General features: G+C 46.2%; 1 long non-coding RNA gene across 1 annotated transcript; it reads left to right on the top strand.

Moving 5' to 3' along the window:
* Positions 1-332: 332 nt before the first annotated feature.
* Positions 333-16,381, top strand: LOC310751954. The gene is made up of 3 exons (XR_014542717.1): positions 333-523; positions 6,665-6,767; positions 15,788-16,381. It is a non-coding gene; the product is annotated as an uncharacterized lncRNA (long non-coding RNA).
* Positions 16,382-22,794: the final 6,413 nt, after the last annotated feature.

Consider the following 22,794-nt stretch of genomic DNA (forward strand, 5'->3'; position numbering starts at 1 on the left):
CAAGTCATCGTGCGGGTAGTGGTGGTGGATTTGGAAAGCAAAGTACTGGGAAGCAAAAGGAGCCTGATTAGAACTGTGGCATCGCAAGGGATTTCAAAGGCCAAGTAGCCCAAACATCCTGGCTCAATGCAGGGTCTCAATAAAGGATGAGTGTGGCGTTTGTACAGAGTTCCCGGTTGTCTCACGGACTATTGTCTCACCACTAATCCGCTGCCACCAACCAGGTCCTCCCTGGTAAATCACTTAGTCAGGTTCTTAAGTTAACAAAGAGTGTAGTTTATTGCAGACACAAATGAACTTTAACTGTACTCAAAACGTTGTTACTCTTTACTTTCTTAGTCTTAGTTTTATCCTGTCTCTAACTCTTCTACCACCCCTCACACAAGAACCAACTGCACCAACTGTCTCTCTAATTCCAGCTGCCTGCCAACTGCTTTTCCAACTGCCTTTCCCAACCAACTAACCCACTAAAACCAACCAACTGCCCACACCCAAACCTCAGGCTAAGCCCTTTTATAAACAGGTAGGCTCCGGCTTTCCTATTGGTCTACATATTAACCCTTTCTCTCCCCCTGTACAGACATTTTCAAACGAATGGGCAAACGCCACAGTGGGGAACCTCAGGCCTAAGGGGAGAATGAGATTGCGGCCTTCCAGGTCCTGGTGGTTATGGGTGTCTAAGGCACAGGGTTTGGGTTTTGTGAGCCTTCTGAAAGGAGCACATAAAAAGTTCAGAGATTGTTAAAGCATCTCGGCCACCAAACTGATAAATATTGCTTCTAGTCCGCATGGAAGTGGCTATATGCTTAAAAGGAGCGCATGGAAAGCTCCTGACCCTTTCTAGAAAATCCATGGTGATTATGATGATTTATCTGCCCTCCACATTCAGATCCCAGGGCAGTTTACAACATTAAAACATAATATTAGGAATGATTTTCAACAACAACAAAAAAGCTGTGTCCTAAAAATGTGCATCTCAAGTGTCACAAGCCAGGGTAAAGAGGCACATCTTCAGCCTTCTGCAAAAGTTGTTTCATGAAGATGCAAGACGCACCTCTGTGGTGAGGAAGTTCCACAGCTTAGAGGCCACCACAGAAAAAGCCCTCTCCTGGGCTGCCACCCTCTGAGCCTCTGGGGTGGAGGAACTATCAAGAGGACCCTCTCTGCCAATCACATCCCCTGGGAGGATGTTTCTGGTAGGAAGCTGTGTTTGGGTATGCGAGGCTTTAGTCGTTCACTGCCAGACCCTTGCATCATCTCTGTCCTTGAATTATCATCAACCAATTGAGTTGCTTCTCAACCCAAAGAGGACGTTCTTACCCCAACCTCCTACCCACTCCACAAACACTCATGAAAGCCCAGGCTGACGTTTAAGGAACCAGTTTTTGTGCTTTCATCTTGATGTGCATGGCTATAAATCCCAGAGATGCCTTGTCATTAGTTCTGCTTTATAAGGAGGGCAGGCTGGGAGCCAAAGCTAAACAAGGCATGGCTTGAGAAGCCAAGTAAACACCCACAAAACCTCAAACTTCCACCACCAGGACATGAAAAGAGCCTTGTCTAGTTCAGCATTGTGCTGTCACAAGGGACAACCTGGTTCTAGCAGGGAGACCACAAGCAGAATCTCAGCACAACAGCACCCTTCCCTCTTGTGAGTCCCGAAACGCTGCTTCTGATGGTGAAGGCAGAACATAGCCACCATGGCTAATAGCCCCTGATAGCCTGATTTCTCACCGATATGCTGAATCCCCTTCTCAAGCCATCCAAGTTGGTGGCCGCCATTACTTCTTGAAGCAATGAAATGAACTCATGGTGCTCATTCATTGTTTATCCCCAGCCTTTGACATAAGATCTTCTACTGAGTCAGAACTTTGGTCCATCCAGCTCAGCGTTGTCTCTACTGGCTGATGGTGGTTCTCCAGAGCTTCCGATAGGGGGGTTTCCCAGCCCTACTGGGGATGCCTTCTGCATGAAAAAGCGCACACCATGTCCCATCCCCTAAGAGAAAGATTCTAGTCCTCATGCTGGGAGTTGAACTTGGAGCCTTATGCATAAGAACATGAGACGAGCCAGTTGGACGAGGCCAAAGGGGCCCCATTTAGTTCAGCATTGTGTCCTCACAGTGGACAACCAGTTGCCAGTGAGAAAACTGCAAGCAGTTTGAGTGCAACAGGAACTCTCCCTCCCTACAGTTTCCTGCTACTGCTATTCAGAAGCATATTGTCTCTAACAGTGGAGGTACTCTGTTAAGAACAAGAATAGTATTATTTATACTCCGCTCATCTGGTTGGGTTGCCCAAGCTGCTTTATGGCCCTTCTCCTAGAACTATTTTTCTCCTAGCAAACACATTTTTAAAACTGCAATTCTAACAGCACAGATCCAGATTCAGAGTATTTCCCAGCAGGACTACGTTACCTTGATCTCTGAGGAGCTGAAGTCCAGAAGAGTGTTTGGTGCAACCCCGAGAGTTGAGGGCTTTTATACCCGTTTCCCGAGCCACCTCATGGGTAGGAATGTGCGTGGCATGACACCTGTTAGCAGCTAACTCATACTTAACTCACACATGCATCACGGCTCAAATTGCTGTATGGGAATAATGCTCCTGTTTAGGAACACCAGAGTTAAAAATAAAAATGAGGATGTCCTCGTCCGTTCCCAATGGTTCCGCTTGCTACATAAATTTATGGGCCTCATTCCTTCCCATTTAATCAACTGTTTCCATCGGACTCAAAGCAGGAGTGCAGGCAGTTGGACTGGTTTGCTTCCGAAGCGCCTGTCCAAATGGTCCATCACTGAGGGACAAGCAAACATGGCAAAGGCGCGTGCTTAGTATGCAAATGTAGAGAAAATGTGTTCAAGACGCTGAAGTCTAGGCCAGATGCCACGTGTGTGTGTTGTGTGTGTGTGTGTTCTGATTTTGTGATGTTTCTTTTCTTACTTTCTTTTATAAAGTTTTTATTTCATTTTAATACACCACATACAGAAAGAAAATATCCATCACCTCCTAACAACTAAAAAGAAGATACAAATAAACAACAACACCAATACATTAAATATTACTCACAATGCATTTAACATAAAAATGACTTTTTCCTATATACCTGACTTCCCGTCTACTCCTTCTATTTCTCATCCATTATTCACTGCCATATTACAGTGGTACCTCAGGTTAAGAACTTAATTCGTTCCGGAGGTCTGTTCTTAACCTGAAACTGTTCTTAACCTGAAGCACCACTTTAGCTAATGGGGCCTCCTGCTGCCGCCGTGCCACCGTTGCATGATTTCTGTTCTCATACTGAAGCAAAGTTCTTAACCCAAGGTAATATTTCTGGGTTAGCGGAGTCTGTAACCTGAAGCGTCTGTAACCCGAGGTACTACTGTATAGCATATGTTGAATTTAATGTTATTTATTCTATCCTAGGTTTTCCATCAGATTTAAAACTCCTACTGAAGTTGTTCAAATGCTGCTTTTGTGATGTTTCAAACCGCGAAGGCCAAAACATCAATGATGATTGGAAAGAAACATCACCAAGGCACAAACCCAGCAGGAAGAACCAACTGGCTTGCAAATTAGGAGGTTTGCGAAGCATACGTATAGAGAGCTAGGAATGTGCAATGGGCTGGCGAGAGGTTCCCCATTTTTGTTTCATTTCAAAACAAGATTCCAGTCCTCATGGGGTATGAAGCTTAGAAATGTATTCACACCTCAGCCACAACCCTCGCCAAGCCTTTTCCTTTGCACCCGCTTGATTGCTAAAATTATATACTGCCTAACTGTAAAAGAAACTAACTAACTAACAACCAAACCGTCACCTCAGAGTGGTTTGAATTGAAAACAATTGTGCTTCAGTGGAGGTGGGAGAGAAGTGTTAACAAAAGCAGAGACTCCAAGAATCTCCCAGTGTCCCTATTTTCCAGGGACAGTCCTAGATCTACAGAAACCGCCCTGGTTTCTGATTTGATCCCAGAATGTCCCACTTTCCCTTAGGACGTCCCTATTTTCATCAGAGAAATGTTGGAAGGTATGGACTCCAAAGCATATAGAAGCTAAACACATATAAGACCGCCATTCACTTTTCGTTTTAAATCAGGGGCCAGCAAACTTTTTCAGCAGGGGGCTGGTCCACTGACCCTCAGACCTTGTGGGGGGGCCAGACTATATTTTGGAAGAAAAAAATGAACAAATTCCTATGCCCCACAAATAATCCAGAGATGTATTTTAAATAAATGGACACATTCCACTCATGTAAAAACATGCTGATTCCCGGACCATCCGTGGGCTGGATTGAGAAGGCGATTGGGCCAGATCCGGCCCCCGGACCTTAGGTTGCCTACCCATGTTTTAAATGTATGATCCTTGTCAGCCATGCAATCCAATCCTCAGGACTGGATACTATCGCTACTGAGCAACATGTCATCTGCAGGTGAAGATAGCATGAAGCTCACCTGCTGCAACATCTAAATCATGGGTAGGCAAACTAAGTCCCGGGGGCTGGATTCAGCCCAATCACCTTCTAAATCCGGCCTGCGGACGGTCCAGGAATCAGCATGTTTTTACGTGAGTGGAATGTGTCCTTTGATTTAAAATGCATCTCTGGGTTATTTGTGGGTCATAGGAATTCATTCATTATTTTTTTCCAAAATACAGTCCGGCCCCCCACAAGGTCTGAGGGACAGTGGACCGGCCCCCTGCTGAAAAAGTTTGCTGACCCCTGAAATTGTCTGGAGCCTGTCCTTGGTGACAATGGGTGTTCATTGACATGAATACGCACTGGAGGCTAGGTGTCCCTCTCCCCACAAACAAAGGATCAACTTTCAGACAACACACAGGAACGGACTTGAAATGGACATGGAGTGGAGATGCTAATACCTTTTGGTTTTGGGTTTGTTTTTTTTAAAAAATGGACCTCCCAACTGCCACACAAAATTAGCATTTTTTACTAGCCAGCTAGGTCTGTCACAGATAAATCGGGAAAACTAGAGCAGAAGAAGTCCACCTTCTAGCTTCCCACAGCCTCCAACCCATCACGCTCCACATCTCGACGTAAACTGGGGAGACTTGTGACACATTCCGCTGTGGTTGATGACCTCTTGCGAGGCTATTATACCAAAATAACATCAGAGCCCATTAAGATTGGGTGTCAAGCCATAGAGGCAATAATAATAATAATAATAACAGCAACATATTTCAAGCATATAAAACACTAATGACTGTTTGTGGAGAGATCTGGAAGCCTATTGTCTGCTTCCCAGCTTCCCAGCACCACCACCGAATGAAGACGCAAATAGATGTCATCAGTTTGCTGACCGTGTCATCCTGAGCCCTTAGGTGCGGTCAGAAAGGGGATGGGCAAATCCTGAAGAGGAATGGGAGGAGCTGGGGGAATAATAATAATACTAATAATACTACTAATAATAATTTTTATTTATATCCCACCCTCCCTGGCCAGAGCTGGGCTCAGGGCAGCTAACACCAGTAAAATTATGGTAAAGAGAAAAAAAAACAATTTAAAATACAGGTTAAAATGCAATTTAAAATGCAGCCTCATTTTAAAAGTAGCCAATAGATCAAAACCATAAGGGGAGGGAAACATAAGGGTCAGAGTGAGTCCAAACCAAAGGCCAGGTGGAACAGCTCTGTCTTGCAGGCCCTGCGGAAAGATGTCAAGTCCTGCAGGGCCTTGGTCTCTTGTGACAGAGCGTTCCACCAAGTTGGGGCCAGTACTGAAAAGGCCCTGGCCTTAATTGAGACCAATCTAACCATCTTGTGACCTGGGATCTCCAAAGTGTTGCCATTTGTGGACCTTAAGGTCCTCCATGGGACATAGCAGGAGAGGCGGTCCCGTAGGTACGTGGGTCCTAGGCTGCATAGGGCTTTAAAGGTCAAAACCAGCACCTTAAACCTGACCCTGTACTCCACTGGGAGCCAGTGCAGTTGGTAAATTGGTGCTGAGTGACCCCCAAGGAGGGTTCTAGTGGAATGGGGAGGTGAACTCTGGACCCTACTTGGGCTTAGGATCCTGTCTGCCCAGGATTACCCTAAAGATGACCTCCACCTTTCAGTGGATCTGCTCTAAATAGTAGTAACTCTGAAGACAACCCATTGAGTTTAATGGGATCTACTTTCAGGTCACCGGAGTGATCCTATTTTGGTGATTCCAGGCCCCTGTGCATCTGTTAGAAAAAAATCATCATGATATCATTGTGGTGGAGGGGATTTCATGAGGTTCTTTTGTTGCAAAGGATTTCAGCGCTTCTTGCAAGCATTCATTAGTGGTTGCACATGTCAAGCGATCTTGGGTTATGCCCTTAATTTGTTCTTGCAATTATATAACCCCAGATTTAATAACAGACTCGTTTGGAAAACAGCAACAACAAAAAATGCTTCACAGGTCATTTCCCCCAAACGGTAATCATTTGTGCCTCTCGATTCGATGGTTGCACCCGATCTGAATGAAGATGAAACAGTAATTAATTCTTTTTATGAACACTTTAACCATCAGGGTTCTCCCCCCCCCCTTGCCTTTCCAAGGGATTGGGTTTGAATTCCGGGGATAGCGATACCATCTATGCAAGCATAACATTTCTAGATTATACATTGTTATGTAGAAGAGGTTTTTCATTTTTTAAATAAGCTTTTCTTTAAAAAAAAATCTTATCTAGCCATGGAGGTCACACTGCCTCTCGAACACTGGCAAAACCTATCACAGTTTTAACCATACGACTGGATCTATGCAGAGATACTTTAATTCATCAAAAAATTATGGTAGGGAATATCCAGAATACCATTGTATTATGAGGAGTTAGGTGCGATGCCCTGAAAATTTCCCCTTTTGATGCCCTCAAAGCTGCATCTAGGCAGAGACCTAGATTTCGCCGTAAATAATGCCGCTCTGTCAATTAGCGCTCTCTAAGAGTTAATCACAGCTTGCTGGAATCAGCGCTTATTATAGAAAGGCCACATGACAAAAGGAGTGAAGACGTGGGGTCATGTATTCTCAGACCGATGTGAGTCATAAGACAGCAGAGCAGCATGGGAATATTAAGGCTGCCCCATCCCTTTGCAGCCTGACATTTGCTATGACCTTTCTTATGACCTTGCAGGACATAAACATAGACAAGGCCATGGGGAGGTGACCCCAACCACAGGTGATGACGTGTTCTCAGCACTCCCGGATAGTATTTAAGGCTTCAGTGAGAACATCTCAGTGCAGACCAGTGCTGCCATCGCAGCGGCCACTCCAAACATGCTCCGCGCACCCCCCTGTGCTCACTGGACTCCACGCCCCCACAGGCAGCGCACCACGCCCCCAGAACGCACACCGTGCCCCGTGGGCGGCGTGCCATGCGCCATGCCTCCAGGGAGCACAAGCCACGCCCCGCATGCTCTCCGCCCCCGCTAATGGAGCATGCAGCTTCGTCACTGACAAGTCTTTCTTTTTTCTGTCTTTCCCTGCCAGCAAATGGTTAATGAACGGCAGTCTCTGATTGGCCGTGGTTCCAGGAGGGAGGGTTTAAAAGGAGAGGATTTGAAGAGAGACAGGGAGTTGAGAGGGTTGGTGGAAGTGGGTTGGAACTGAGATTGGAGCATAGCTGTCAACTTTTCCCTTTTCTTGCGAGGAATCCTATTCAGAATAAGGGGATTTCCCTTAAAAAAGGGGAAACGTTAACAGCTATGGGTTGGAGAGTTTGGGAGATAGAAGGGAGACAAGTTAGAAGACAGGCTGAGGTATAAAGAGTGAATGGGAGAAAGAGTTGGTTCTGGAAAGACTACTTCTGCTCTGAACGTATTGTGAAGGACTGAGGAATAGACCAGAATCTTACTGGGAGGCCGAGGTCGAGCCAGGAGAAGTAGGAGCTGGAAAGGAACAGCCTCCTTGGGACTCAAATCTAGTCTGGAGGGGAGAGATTCTTCTAAGGGAATCAAAATTTTAAGTTGTATTTTGATCAATTGCTTTTATACCTGGTGTTAGCCGCCCTGAGCCTGGTCTTGACCGGGGAGGGCAGGGTATAAATAAAATTTATTATTATTATTATTATTGTTATTATTATTATTGAAATGAAGAAACTCCCAAACCCAGTGAAGGGAGGGGTGTGTGGAGAGCCCTTTGGTCTATTACTTAAAGTACCTCAGGAGCAGGATTGTAAAAGGGGATGGATAACTGAAAGTATGACCATATAAAGGAGCCAAACCTATAATGCAAAAACAACTGAGGATGAATTAAAGTGAAACTGCACTGTATTCTCAAAGTAACCTAAGTTCAACCCATTTGTGTTGCATACTATCTTGCCGTAAATTAATCTTTATTGTTGTTTTAAAGAAAACCTGTCTGAGACTCCAACTTACTCGTCACCCCCTCACAAAGGTCCCCCACAGGATACTTGGGTAGAATTTTAAGAAGAAAGGAAACGAAAACCTTCGGGTAAAGGGTTGTTCAGTGAGGTGGGGGCAATTCGTCTGAGTGAGAGTGGGCCCAACGGCGTGAGAGGAAAAAGTGCCGCCTCGCCCGTCGCACACACATCTTCTGTAAGGAGTTGGACCCGTATCCTGCCCGAGAAGATAAAACGATTCTCTGGCAACTGATGAGACATAAGACATTGTCTGCTTCCTCTTCCTTTGTTCTTTATTTCCCCTGCTCTGTTAAAAAGCAACTTTGGTGGTCTTCATTGTCCAGTCAAATCCTAAAGCATCCTTGCTTTAGAACATTTTGTATAACAAGATGGTCACTGTTACCTGTGCTTTTCCCCCCTCTCCCTCTGATGCCTTTACATATTAATTTAGACCAGAACCTCGTCAGGGCAGAGACCAACATTTTGTGTGTGTTCGTTTGCAAAGAATAGTGCAGATGGTGCTATTTCCCTCGACAGGAACACACAAGCGCTGGCAGTTGCAGAAATGATGCATTGCATAGTCCAAAAGTTGAACCAGTCAGGGGTTCTAGTTAACTCAAGTTCACAGATGAGTTCCAGCAACAAAACTGCTTTTGGGGTGCATTTACATGGCTCATTTTGTACTTTGGTGATGTCTCTTGTGGCCACCAAAAGCTTGCCTTGTTTACAGCCGGTACTGAAAAGTGTTGTTGTTTTTGTTGTTGTTGTTGTTTAGTCGTTTAGTCGAGTCCGCCTCTTCATGACCCCCTGGACCAGAGCACGCCAGGCCCTCCTGTCTTCCACTGCCTCCCTCATGCTGGTAGCTTCGAGAACACTGTCCAGCCATCTTGTCTTCTGTTGTCCCCTTCTCCTTGCGCCCTCCATCATTCCCAACATCAGGGTCTTTTCCAGGGAGCCTTCTCTTCTCCTGAGGTGGCCAAAGTCTTGGAGCCTCAGCTTCAGGATCTGCCCTTCCAGGGAGCACTCAGGGCTGATTTCCTGAAGAATGGAGAGGTTTGATCTTCTTGAAGTCCATGGGACTCTCTAGAGTCTCCTCCAGCACCAGAATTCAAAAGCATCCATTCTTCAGCGATCAGCCTTCTTGATGGTCCAGCTCTCACTTCCATACATCACTACTGGGAAAACCATAGCTTTAACTATACGGACCTTGGTACTTGGCCAGAACAAGGGTATAGAAGGACTGTGGGTCAGTGGCAGAACATCTGCTTTTCATACAGAAGACCTCAGGTTCAGTCTGCAGCGTCCCCAGATCAGGCTGGGAAGGATCCTGTCCAAAACCCTGTAGAGTGATGATCTATCAGTGTAGACAGCCCTGAGTTAGATAGGCTGCTGGACTGACCTGGGTGCAAGGCAGATTTCTATGCTCAGCCCTTTATTCAGAACCACCAGGGCTGGATTCTTAATTCTACTTTAAGAGAAGAACAGTAGTTCGATGACAGAATCCATGTTCTGAATATCTCCAGGGAGGGCTGGAAAAGACTGATACCTTGGAGAGAAGCTGCTAGTGTCAACAGTGCCGTAGCCGCCAACATTTCTCCGATGAAAATAGGGACATCCTGTTCAATACCATGCAATATTTTTCCAATGAAAATAGGGACGTCCTAAGGAAAAGTGGGACATTTGGGGATAAATCGGAAACCAGGACGGCTTCTGGATTCTGGGACTGTCCCTGGAAAATAGGGACACTTGCCAAGGGTCTGCAATACCTAGTCAGATAGACCCCAATAGTCTGACTCAAGAGAAAGTAAAGGTAAAGGTAAAGGGACCCCTGACCATTAGGTCCAGTCGTGGCCGACTCTGGGGTGGAGGACAGATACCAGAATCTGAGAGGGCATCTATAGGTCTCATTTATGTTCCTTTAAATTCCAGCAGGGGGCACTCTCAGACCTTTCACCTCCCTCTTGTGGAATAACCAGGGTAATAAATTCTCTACTTGATTAGTTGATGGGGAAGGGATCTCCCTAACTGACTTTTGTTTTGTTTTGTTTTGTTTTTGTTGTTTTTTTTAAAAAAAACAACCCTAGGATTCAGCTAGGCTGGATCTGGACATATCAAAGAAGTGTTTCAATTTAAAGAGTTATAAATTCAAACACAGATTTATATGCGTTGTATGTGCGATGCAACATTGTGCCACCAGATGGCAACGCAGAGTCGCGTTTTTCTTTACCTGTTTTCCCTGTTTACATTTACAAAGATGAAACCAAAATGCTTCTTTGATGTGTCTAGTGATCCAGCCTCACTCTTTGTTTCCCAAGCGTATAACTTTCGTTTTGTAGGAAAACCCACATTTCACAACCCTACCCACATCTGAAGAGCTAATTACAGTAAGTCTGGAAGCTTTCTTCAACAGACTCTCTTCAGAGGAAATCTCCCTCTCTCTCCCCATTGTTAATGTTTCAGTTTTATAGGTGGATAAATATATGTACATCATAGCTGAGATCCCGAAACCTACCATGAAACACACCTAAGAGCTTGGCTGTGCCTGTGGTGTGTTTTGTTTGAATGCCGTGCCTAAGAGCCTAAGAAAAGCCAAGCTGCTGTATCAGACCAGTGGCTCACCTAGTCCAGGGTTATGCTCCCACAAGGCAAAACCAGATGCCTGTGGGAAATGCACAAGCAAAACCCAAGAATATGAGCATCTCTCTCCTCCTGCGGTGTTCAGAAGCATCACTGCCCCAGTAGCAGAAGCAGAGCCGAGCCATTGTGACTTTGTTGTTGTTGTTTAGTCGTTTAGTCATTTCTGCCTCTTTGTGACCCCCTGGATCAGAGCATGCCAGGCCCTCCTGTCTTCCACTGCCTCCCTCATGCTGGTAGCTTCGAGAACACTGTCCCACCATCTCGTCCTCTGTCGTCCCCTTCTCCTTGTGCCCTCCATCTTTCCCAACATCAGGGTCTTTTCCAGGGAGTCTTCTCTTCTCATGAGGTGGCCAAAGTCTTGGAGCCTCAGCTTCAGGATCTGTCCTTCCAGTGAGCACTCAGGGCTGGTTTCCTTCAGAATGGATGCGTTTGATCTTCTTGCAGTCCATGGGACTCTCAAGAGTCTCCTCCAGCACCAGAATTCAAAAGCATCCGTTCTTTGGCCATCAGCCTTCTTTATGGTCCAGCTCTCACTTCCATACATCACTACTGGGAAAACCATAGCTTTAACTAGACGGACCTTTGTTGGCAAGGTGATGCCTCTGCTTTTTAAGATGCTGACTAGCAGCCACCAATAGTCTTCTCCTGCATGAATTTGTCCTCTGTATAAAAGTCCTTCAAGTCGGTGGAGCATGAAGCCATAAACCAGGGGTCCCCAAACTAAGGCCCAAGGACCAGATAAGGCCTGAGGGGCTCGTTTATCTGGCCCGCGGCGACCCCCGCTGCCCACTGCCCGCTCTTACCAGCGCTGCGTGGCTGCCCAATTCCGGGTCGGAGGCTGATTGTTTTCAGCCGTGCAATCCCGTCCTCATGACTGGATACTATCGCTGCTGAGAAACACGTCATCTGCAGGTGAAGATAGCATGAAGCTCACCTGCTGCAACATCTAAATCATGGGTAGACAAACTAAGGTCCGGGGGCTGGATCAGGCCCAATCACCTTCTAAATCCAGCCTGCAGACGGTCTGGGAATCCACATGTTTTTACATGAGTAGAATGTGCGGTTTTATTTAAAATGCATCTCTGGGTTATTTGTGGGGCATAGGAATTCGTTCATTTTTTTCTTCTTCTTCAAAATACAGTGGTACCTCGCGTTAAGAACTTAATTTGTTCTGGAGGTCCGTTCTTAACCTGAAACTGTTCTTAACCTGAAGCACCACTTTAGCTAATGGGGCCTCCTGCTGCCACCGCGCGATTTCTGTTCTCATCCTGAAGCAAAGTTCTTAATCCGACGTACTATTTCTGGGTTAGCGGAGTCTGTAAGTCTGTAAACTGAAGCGTCTGTAACCCGAGGTACCACTGTATAGTCCGGCCCCACTGCCGGGACAGTGGACCGGCCCCCTGCTAAAAAAGTTTGCTGACCCCTTGTGAAGAGTGTCTTTCATGCCTTCAACAGTCTTGGCTTCCCACAAAGAATCATGGGAGGTGTAATTTCTTAAGGGTGCTGGGACTTGTGAAGAGGAGACCCTCCTCTTCTTCTCAGTAAAAGGTAAAGGTAAAGGTACCCCTGCCCGTTCGGGCCAGTCTTGCCAGACTCTAGGGTTGTGTGCTCATCTCACTCTATAGGCTGGGAGCCAGCGCTGTCCGCAGACACTTCCGGGTCACGTGGCCAGCATGACAAGCTGCATCTGGCGAGCCAGCGCAGCACACGGAACGCCATTTACCTTCCCACCGGAGTGGTACCTATTTATCTACTTGCACCCGGAGGTGCTTTTGAACTGCTAGGTTGGCAGGCGCTGGGACCGAACGACGGGAGCGCACCCCGCCGCGGGGATTCGAACCGCCGACCATGCGATCGGCAAGTCCTAGGCGCTGAGGTTTTACCCACAGCGCCACCCGCGTCCCCCTCTTCTTCTCACAGGGCTACAAATCTCAGAGTTTCTGGGACTGACTGATAAACAGCTTTGGGAATTGTCATTCTGTGAAGAGGGATGGGGATTTCCTAACAAGTCTCAGCAGCCTCCCTCATAAGAAGTCCTGAACATGGTCTGAACATCTCCCTGCTCTTTTTGCTTTTGCATTTGAAGGGACAACGGAGAGTTGGCGTTGAAGCCCGCGTGTCTTGAATTTCACATCTTGTGGGAGCTAATAAACAGTAGCCCAGGTTCACTCAAGCATCAGTTCATTATTCCAGGGTGTGCTCGCAAAGGGACTCTCCTCTCCCCCCCAAAATGTGTAAAGAAAATGCACATTGAAGGCAGTCTGCTAAGTCTACAAAGCAAGAAATTTCAAAAGCTAATAAGCACATACAAACATTGATGCGACAAGGGGGGGGGGGGCGACAACGAGATACTTCTGGCTGTGAATCCTTCAACAATCCTGGGCCTATAATTACCCTGAAAGTTGCACAACGAAGGTGTTTTGTAAGGACGCAGCTGTCCGTGGCAAGAGTATAAAAGTGTCCAAGAATCGAGGCATTTGCTAATCGCATTTTCTTGGCTTCTCTCGTTTTGCATTCTGAGGAAGACTTGGGTGAGTCCAGCTTGACTAAATCTACCTTTAAAACCCTAGGAGTGTTTGCTTGAGCTATTTGATTTTTCAGCTGAGAATTATGCAGAGAGAGAGAGAGAGAGAGGGAGAGAGGGAGAGAGAGAGATACGTAGGAAGCTGTCTTGTACTGAGTCAGACCATCTATCTATCTAGCTTAGTTTTGTCTACACTGACAGACAGTGGCTCTTCAGGGATTCAGGCAGGGAATATATCCCAGTAGAAAAAAGACATTCGCGGAACCGAGAAATTGCACAAAACAAATGAAATACCATGAAAATCCCTGAAACAAGAAGTAATTGACTAGAAATATTATCTTGTGGAAATCAGCTAAATAATAAAAATCAAAAAGTTTAAGGAAAAAATTAGAAAAACCTAAAATTGAACAGTCTTTAACATCAGCAGTAACATCTAGTCCATGGGAGTGTCTCAGGCCTGTTCTTGAGTTTGTTTAAAAACTAAAACAGCTTATCTTGTATCCCTTTCTTTCAATTTGTGCCATTTAGGTTTTTTAAACCTTCTTGTAAAGGCAACGCTAGAATTTTCACAGCTGAGTCCTCAAGTCTTTATTACTGTGCTTTGCTTCCTTTAAGCTGGGCTTTGTCTAAAACTTGCCATTTAGGTTTTCAAACCCTTTTTTGTAAATTCAGTATTAGAAACTGTACCTTTGAGTCCTCAATCCTTTATTACTGAGCTTTGCTTCACCTAGGTCGAGCTAGGATTATAATACTTCAGAATTTTTGGGAGTTCTGTCCCCTTTTTTTGAATTCTGGTCATTTAAGGTTTATGATTTTTCTATTTCCTTCTGAGGAAACTGAACAGTTCAGTGAAACGAGGTTTGTAGCCAGCATCCCGTTAAGGCTTTGTTCAATTTTGTTGTTGTTGTTTAGTCGTTTAGTTGTGTCCGCCTCTTTGTGCCCCCCTGGACCAGAGCACGCCAGGCCCTCCTGTCTTCCACTGCCTCCCGCAGTTTGGTCAGACTCATGTTTGTGGCTTCGAGAACACTGTCCAACCATCTTGTCCTCTGTCGTCCCCTTCTCCTTGTGCCCTCCATCTTTCCCAACATCAGGGTCTTTTCCAGGGAGTCTTCTCTTCTCATGAGGTAGCCAAAGTCTTGGAGCCTCAGCTTCAGGATCTGTCCTTCCAGTGAGCTGTTCAATTTTAGGTTTTTCTAATTTTTTCCTTAAACTTTTTGATTTTCATTATTTAGTTTATTTCCACAAGATGATATTTCTAGTCGATTACTTCTCGTTTCAGGGATTTTCAGGGGATATATCCCAGCTGAACCTGCAGATGCTCTTGGAGGTTGAGGCTGGGGCCTTCTGCATGCAAGACAGCCACTCTGCCACTGACCTTTTCCTTAAAGATAATAATTGCAAGATTGTAGTCCTTATGTTTCCTATTAAAGAGGCAATTTAAACAGGGAGTTGGGAAGTGGTCTCCTAGCAAACCCAATCCAAATAACTTTATTGTGCTAGCCATTGGCCATGACAAATCCAAATAAATCCTGTATACCTGAAGGAGCTTCTCCACCCCCATCGTTCTGCCCGGACGCTGAGGTCCAGCGCCAAGGGCCTTCTGGCAGTTCCCTCCCTGCGAGAAGCAATGTTACAGGGAACCAGGCAGAGGGCCTTCTCGCTAGTGGTACCTGCCCTGTGGAACGCCCTCCCACCAGATATCAAGGAAATAGGCAGCTATCTTCTTTTTAAAAGACATCTGAAGGCAGCCCTGTTTAGGGAGGTTTTTAATGTCTGATGCTGTATTGTTTTTAACACTTGATTGGAAGCCGCCCAGAGTGGTTGGGGAAACTCGGCCAGATGGGTGGGGTATAAATAAATAATTATTATTATTATTATTATTATTATTATTATTATTATTATTATTATAAACAAATACAAGTAAAGGACTGCTGTGCCTCAAATCATAGTCTCTGCTTAGATCTCTGTGTCTCCCTTACGGTTCAATGCTATAATGTCCATTTAGTGTCGAATTTGTATATTGCACTTTACAACACAATTAAAATATTATATTTGCAGATGTATAGCTGAGTCCTCAGTACTGTCTAAATTTTATTCAAGTTGGCACTAGCACTCCTGGTCTAAGTGAATTAAGGACACATTTGTCCCGACCTGCTTGCCCTATTTTCCTCTATTTTTTTTCACACCTGTCTCTTATTATGCTTCTCTCTGTGTATGTCTCTTTCTCTGTCTCTCTCTGCCTGCCTCACATCACATTCCCTGCATTAGATTTGTCTCTGCTTTGTCTGTTCTAGGCCTTTGTTTGCTCTCCCAGGGATGAGTAACTACGGGACGTACGGACTGTCATCATGCAGTGGCAACCAATCAGGCCGAGAACCATCTAGCCAAGGCTCCGGCCACTGGTTTGGTTCGACGACGTCTCGGCCCAGATGCTATGAGCCAAGCAGCTATGGATCGTATGCCAGCTCTGGTGGCTTCGGAGGTTGTGGAAGCTGTGGAGGTGGCTATGGTGGCTCTGGCCGGATGGGTGGCCATAGCGGTTTCGGCAGTTTCGGGAGTTTCGGTGGATGTGGCGGCCAAGGGAGCTACGGTGGATGGGGCAACCCGAGACCCTGCACTTCTTCCCCCTGGGGGTCTGGCTGGGGAAACTGAAATCTTCCCAAGGCCCCTGGGAGTAGATGCGGTTCATCAGCGATGGATGGAATTTAAGCCATCCGCTCATTCCCAGATTCCTTCTGACAAATTGTAAGCAGCGGTCAGGTTTAAATATGCAGGAGACGCCCCCAACCTCTCTTAAAAGCAAACCTTGGCAAACAAGCTAGGGGTCTTTTGATTTTGTACATGAATGTGCTTGAGTTATCAAAACAATAAAAGGTTACATTTGAAAACGATGGTTTCTCATTCCTTGTCTGAGTAGCTCTGAGCTGCAACTTTGCAGAGGAGGGGCTAACTCTAAGGATGTTCCTGCATAGCCACTTGCGTGGTGAGTCCCCCCCCCCCAGTGGAAATCATGACACAATTATTAAGGTTAATAGGCTAAATAAGGCCACAACTTTATTGGTTACAGGTGATGGGCGGTATTGGCTTAGGCATTGGTCCTAACCGACTATATCCGACTTCAGCCCATCCGCTTGAAGTCCAGGAAGGGTTAACCACCAGTAGGGGGAGTCCTGCTGATGCACATCAACTAGGAAGTCCGCTCAGGGGCGTGCCTTAGGCCCTCACTTCCATAGGGTTTGGACAGGGCCACACCCCCCAGAATCCTTTATCGGACTACCCTTCAATATGTGGGGCAGGTGATGGCGCTACCTCCCCTCTTCTATCTACAGAACTATATGAATGCCTCACCGCCAATACCAAGAAAGTTGTGATGATTTGCTACGAAGTAGGTGAAAACCAAGTGGCTGGTGCCAATTTACCAAGTGGAAAAATTCCTACCAGGCTCCTTAATGGCGACCAACCAAGGTCCATAGCAAGGTCAAGGAACGAAAACCTTATAGGGCCGGAGGGTGGGAAAAGCAGGAACAGCTGATGGGTGGCAAAGAGGGATATCCCCGGCCGCATCCTGCTTTAAATAGGGCAAGCCACGCCCCCTGAGTCAGCCAATTGGCCGACCAGGGGGTAACACAGCCGGGGATCCCCCTAATCACATGGGGGCTGGGCTCCAGCCTCCGCGCACATGGAGGGGCCATAAAGCCCACAACCCCACCTCCTCCATAGGGCAGAAGTGGCTATGCTAGAACTCACAGAATTGCATTGAATTCATGGAATCACATACAACTCATAGAATCCAATTGTAGAGTTGGAAGAAACTCCACGGGAATCATCTCATCCAGCCCCCTGCAATGCAGGAACGACAGGTGAAGCATCCCTGACAGATGGCCCTCCAACCTCTGTTTAAATACTGCCAACAATAGACTGTTCCGCTGTCAAACAGCTCTTGTCATCAGAATGTTCTCTCTAAGAGCTGCTTGACAGCGAAATGAACTGCTTCATAATATATAAATATCTTGGGGAGCTCTCATATAAAGGGTCTGTTCATTGCTCCACCTAGTTCTGTATTTGTCTATATGCTTATAGGAAGTCACACTCTGGGGTTTTGGACAGGGAGTCTCTCCCAGCCCTAACTGAAGCTGTTTAAAAAAAAGTTTTATTAGGATTCATAAAGAGAAATTCAAAGCTTAATATCAAATCTCCTTCTCTCTCGTCCAAAACTGAAACTTTGATCTAAATACAATAAAAACGTAGGAAAAGAGAGAGAGAAACCAGGAAAAACTGAAAGAGAGAGAAATAAAGAAGAAGCAGACAAGAGATTTAGAGAGAGAGAGAGAAATAAAGTTCAGAAATTAAAGAACTTTTGATTCTTCGTCTGACCGCTGTATATAAACAATATTCACTTCATCCACTCCAATGTAACACCCTGCAAAACCACTTTCTATAAACAAACATTATCTTCCATCCTCAAATCCAAATGCCATTACAGTGGAAGCTCTGGTTGCAAACGTGATCTGCGCAGGAGGCACATTCGCAACCCGCAGAGTTTGCAACCTGCAGTGCTGCATCTGCTCACGCACGGGTCACGATTCAGTGCTTCTGCTGTTCCTCTTCTTCCCCCAAAACCCATAAAAATGGGGCTCTCCTCCTCTGTAGAAAAAGGGGGGTAAAGGTAAAGGTAAAGGGACCCCCGACCATTAGGTCCAGTCGTGACCGACTCTGGGGTTGCGGCACTCATCTCGCTTTATTGGCTGAGGGAGCCGGCGTACAGCTTTCTAGTCCTGTGGCCAGCATGACTAAGCCACTTCTGGCGAACCAGAGCAGTGCACGGAAACGCTATTTACCTTCCTGCCGGAGTGGTACCTATTTATCTACTTGTACTTTGATGTGCTTTCGAACTGCTAGGTTGGCAGGAGCAGGGACTGAGCAACGGGAGCTCACCCCATTGCGGGGATTCGAACCACTTATCTTCTGATCAGCAAGTCCTAGGCTCTGTGGTTTAACCCACAGCGCCACCCGCGTCCCAAAAAATGGAGGGTAGATCACTACCATTTTTTAATTCTGTAAGTAGATCACAGTCCCTTGGGAGTTGGCCATCCCTGGTTTAGAGGAAAGGTGAATATGATATAGAGGTATCTAAAATTAAGCATGGTGTGGAGAGAATATTTGGTATTGTAATGCTTATATGGGGTTGCTCGTGCGTAAGTTGCCACCACTCCTGGCTAGGTTGCCTGGTTAAACCTTTTCCTGGCTGGACAGCCCTTCACTTCGTGGCTGTTTCAGTCGCTAGCAGAATCCGTCAGTGGGCGTTTCTTGAACTTCTTCCAGCAAAGAAGTTCTTTGACGCCAAGTCTACGCCTACTTTCCCTGCGCGGAAGTCTTCTGCGCAGGGTGGGTGTGGGTAGCAGAGGACTTGTGCTCTCCCCGCTGGTCTCCGGCGAAGAATCCTGGAGCCCCCTCTCCGATTCCCCCATCCACCCCCCTTTATCCCTGGTGTTACGCTGATTTCCTTCCCCAGCTGATGAGTTCCCTCTCTCCCTGCTGGGCCCTTCTCCGGCATCGCTTGGGAGCCTTGCCTCCACTTCTGGCTCCGATGTCAGTTCCCTGACAGGTATCATTAGGAGAGCCAAGATTTCCTTGAGATTGATCTGCTTACTCAACTAAAGCGGTTATTTTCCCCTCAGGGAATATTTCCTAATTTTTGAAGGGTGAAGGATTGGTTTTCTGTGGAGTGTGTTTCTGCCATTGCATGTGTGTGTGCCTTGAATTTTTTATAACAATATCATCTCATCCCTTATATACCATATTGGTCCCTGTGCTATGCAGCAGAGAGAGTCTCCCACTTCTTTTGAAGAGGTCTGTTTCACACAAGACTGGAATCTTTCCTTTAGTGTTGTGCCACCTACACACAGGAATTTGTTTCTGCTAAGTAATAGCCAGAGGCTGACTCTGTTGCCTTTCCAGCACCTACTGAAGACCTTCCTCTTTTAATAATCCCTTTAAGTAAATATCTTCCCCAGCCTCCACCTGTATTGGAATTGTTTGTAAATCTATTTAGATATTTCAGTGGTTTCTCAGCTCGTGTGTTTGCCACCCCGGGCTCCAGCAGGTGCAGAATGCTGCGGTGAGACTCCTTACGGGGTCCTTGCCGCAAGATCACATTCACACGGTGCTCTACCAGTTGCACTGGCTCCCGGTGGAGTACAGCATCAGGTTTAAGGTGCTGGTTTTAACCTTTAAAGCCCTATATGGCCTAGGACCCTCGTACCTACGGGACCGCCTCTCCTGGTATGTCCCACGGAGGACCTTACGGTCTTCAAATAAAAACATCTTGGAGATCTCGGGCCACAGGGAGACTAGACTGGCTTCAACCAGAGCCATGGCTTTTTCGGCTGTGGCCCCGATCTGGTGGAACGCTCTGTCCCAAGAGACTAGGGACCTGCGGGACTTGACATCTTTCCGCAGGGCCTGCAAGACAGAGCTGTTCCACCAGGCCTTTGGCCAGGGCACAGCCTGACCCACTCCTTTGACAATCCTCACAGAACTCTAGCCCAATGGTTGCCATCAATTTGATTTGAATTGATTTTAGAATGAAATTATTTTAGAATGCTGTGTTACTTTTATTGTTGTTAGCCGCTTTGAGCCCGGCTTCGGCTGGGGAGGGCAGGATATAAATAAAATTATTATTATTATTATTATTATTATTATTATTATTATTATTATTGAAGAAGGGGAGGGTATAAATTGAATAAATCAATAAATGATGGGAGTTGTTGTCAAACAGACCCCCTTGTCCATGCTTTATATGGAGGGTGTTACCTGGGGGCTTCATCAGGGAATGACCGCTCCCCACATAAAATGGGGGGTGCCTTTTGTGTGATCGCACGCAGCCCCCCTGGACCTATGCGGTTCTCGGCAGTACAGCCGGGCTTCGCCCCCCCCAAGCCAGACACCTGGAGGTCTCCACCTACCTCTACCAGTTATCCTATCCCTAAATAAGTTGGAGTTCCTGTTATTAAATATACCAAGAAAAAAGCACACCAAGAACTCAGGCCAATGCAAGTTTCAATAGTTGGAGTGGTCCCTACTCGCAAATCAATAGTCAGTAGTTACAAAAACTAATCCATTCAAAAGTATGTATTCTGACAAGGATTACAAACTCAAATAGAGATTACAAACTCAAACTCATAACACAATAATTCATTACAGAATTAGAGATAAGAGTTTATGAGTAGAGATAAGTTCATGTTAGTCCAGATTCATCGTGGAGGTCTTAGTTTCAATCACTGAGCAGAAGTCAGAAGTCAATTATGGATTAGAAACCAGGACAGGGTCCTGTTTCGATGTATTCACCTTCATCAGCTGGAAGTATCAAATATTACATGAAAATACATTTAAATTTTAAATTATCATAAATTATAATTTATAAAGCAGTATTATATAACATTTGGTTCCTTACCTAATTTTTAAAGGGTTGTGTAAGTTGGAAGACCTTTGGATAAATATATCCTGTTATTTTCTACGTTTCTCAAGGGCCAAAAATGAATTTTCCTGCATTGGCAGGTTTTGCTTCCCTGTAGCAAAACATCACAACTTGGGTGGTTTCAGGCCTTGGGCGGAATCCTTTAGTCTATCTTCCCTAATAAGGGGGGGGCGTGAAGTGGTGACTCCCCCTTGTGGCGGTCATACCAGGGTTCCCCTTTAAAGGGGTTGTTTGAAGGGAGGCATTGGCCATACGCCAATAGGTTGTCATTGCTCTCCCCTACAATGGTGGTGAAATGGGGGGTGGGCTCTCTGCTTGAGCAGATTTTCTCCAGAGCCAGCCCAATCCCCACACATTCTGGATAACCCTGATGTTCCCCCCGATCCCTGGCCAGGGACTGGGAGGGATAAACGCCCAATGCCTAAAGCAAGGTCTCCCTACATCTGAAGTTTTAATAAACTTGTGGCCAATTTTAATCCCATAACATAGTGTCTTGAGTCATTATTCCCCTCGGGGGTCGCCTGGGGTTGAGGGGACTCTGCCTGTCCACGCAAATCATGGGCCATACCATCCATCTATGGATCTCCTTTCAGTTGGGATGGGGATAGTGGCAAGTGAGGGGAGGTCTGTGGTCCAAATCAGGCTCCACCAGGCTTCCTCTCCCATCAACCAGGTGGTTTTTTTACCTGGAGCTCGTTGGAACTCAGTTCTGGCACCTCTCAGGTGGGCTCCATTGACATTATAAGAAAACAAGGGAGGCATTCATGGTGAGTTCTGGCACCTCTTTTTCTAGAAAAATACCACTGCCCTCAACCATCATCTGGGAGCATCCATTCCATACCCTTCTCAACTCATCAGTTGTTCCAAAAGCCTAGTGTCAGGGAACTGCCATCGGAGCCAGAGGCGGAGGGAAGGCTCCAGAGGGATGCCGGAGAGGGTCCCAGCAGGCAGAGAGGCAGCCCATCTGCTGGGGAAGGAAATCAGCGTAACACCAGTGGAGAAGGGGGGCAGATGGGGGAATCGGAGAGGAGGCTCCAGGACTCTTCATCGGAGACCAGCGGGGAGAGCACGGGTCCTCCACTGCCCACACCCTCCCTGCGCAGAAGACTTCCACGCAGGGAGAGTAGGAGGAGACTTGGCGTCAAAGAACTTCTTTGCTGGAAGAAGTTCAAGAAACGCCCACTGACGGATTCTGCCAGCGACTGAAACAGCCACGAAGTGAAGGGCTGTCCAGACAGAAAGGGTTCAACCAGGTAACCTAGCCAGGAGTGGCGGCAACTTACGCACGAGCAACCCCCATAACCATTACACCTAGCTCCACCAAGCACTTGAAATATGCCAGTTTCTCATTACAGGGAACAATTAATTAGAAATTGGGTTTTGATTTTGATTTTCCTCTCCCCTCCCTGTCATTCCCCCCTTCTCTGTGGTACTTTGTTTGTTTTTAGATCATAAGCCTTTGGGCAGGGACTGTCTTGTTCAGATTGTGTGTAAACTGCTCTGGGAGCCTTTTTGGCTGAAGAGCAGGGTGCAGATGCTACAAATAAATAATAAGTAAATAAACGTTAGGGGCAAACAAGATGGGAAGAGAGCTGTAGTCTCCACGATCTGTTCGTGGACATCCTGGCTCCATCAGGTTGGTCATCAGGGTGAGCAAGATGTTGAACTTCAACTGAGCTTTTGCTCTGATCCAACAATCTCCTTTGTATTCTAACCTTGAGTGCATGTGTGGATTTCATGCAATTGAGGAAGAAAAGTAAAAACAAGAGGCTGAAGCTTAGATGCAATAACACTTTATTGAGAAATAAAAGACGAGTTTCCAAT

Source organism: Podarcis filfolensis (assembly GCF_964270895.1).
Source record: "Podarcis filfolensis genome assembly, chromosome: 16".
In the NCBI taxonomy this organism is placed as follows: domain Eukaryota; kingdom Metazoa; phylum Chordata; class Lepidosauria; order Squamata; family Lacertidae; genus Podarcis; species Podarcis filfolensis.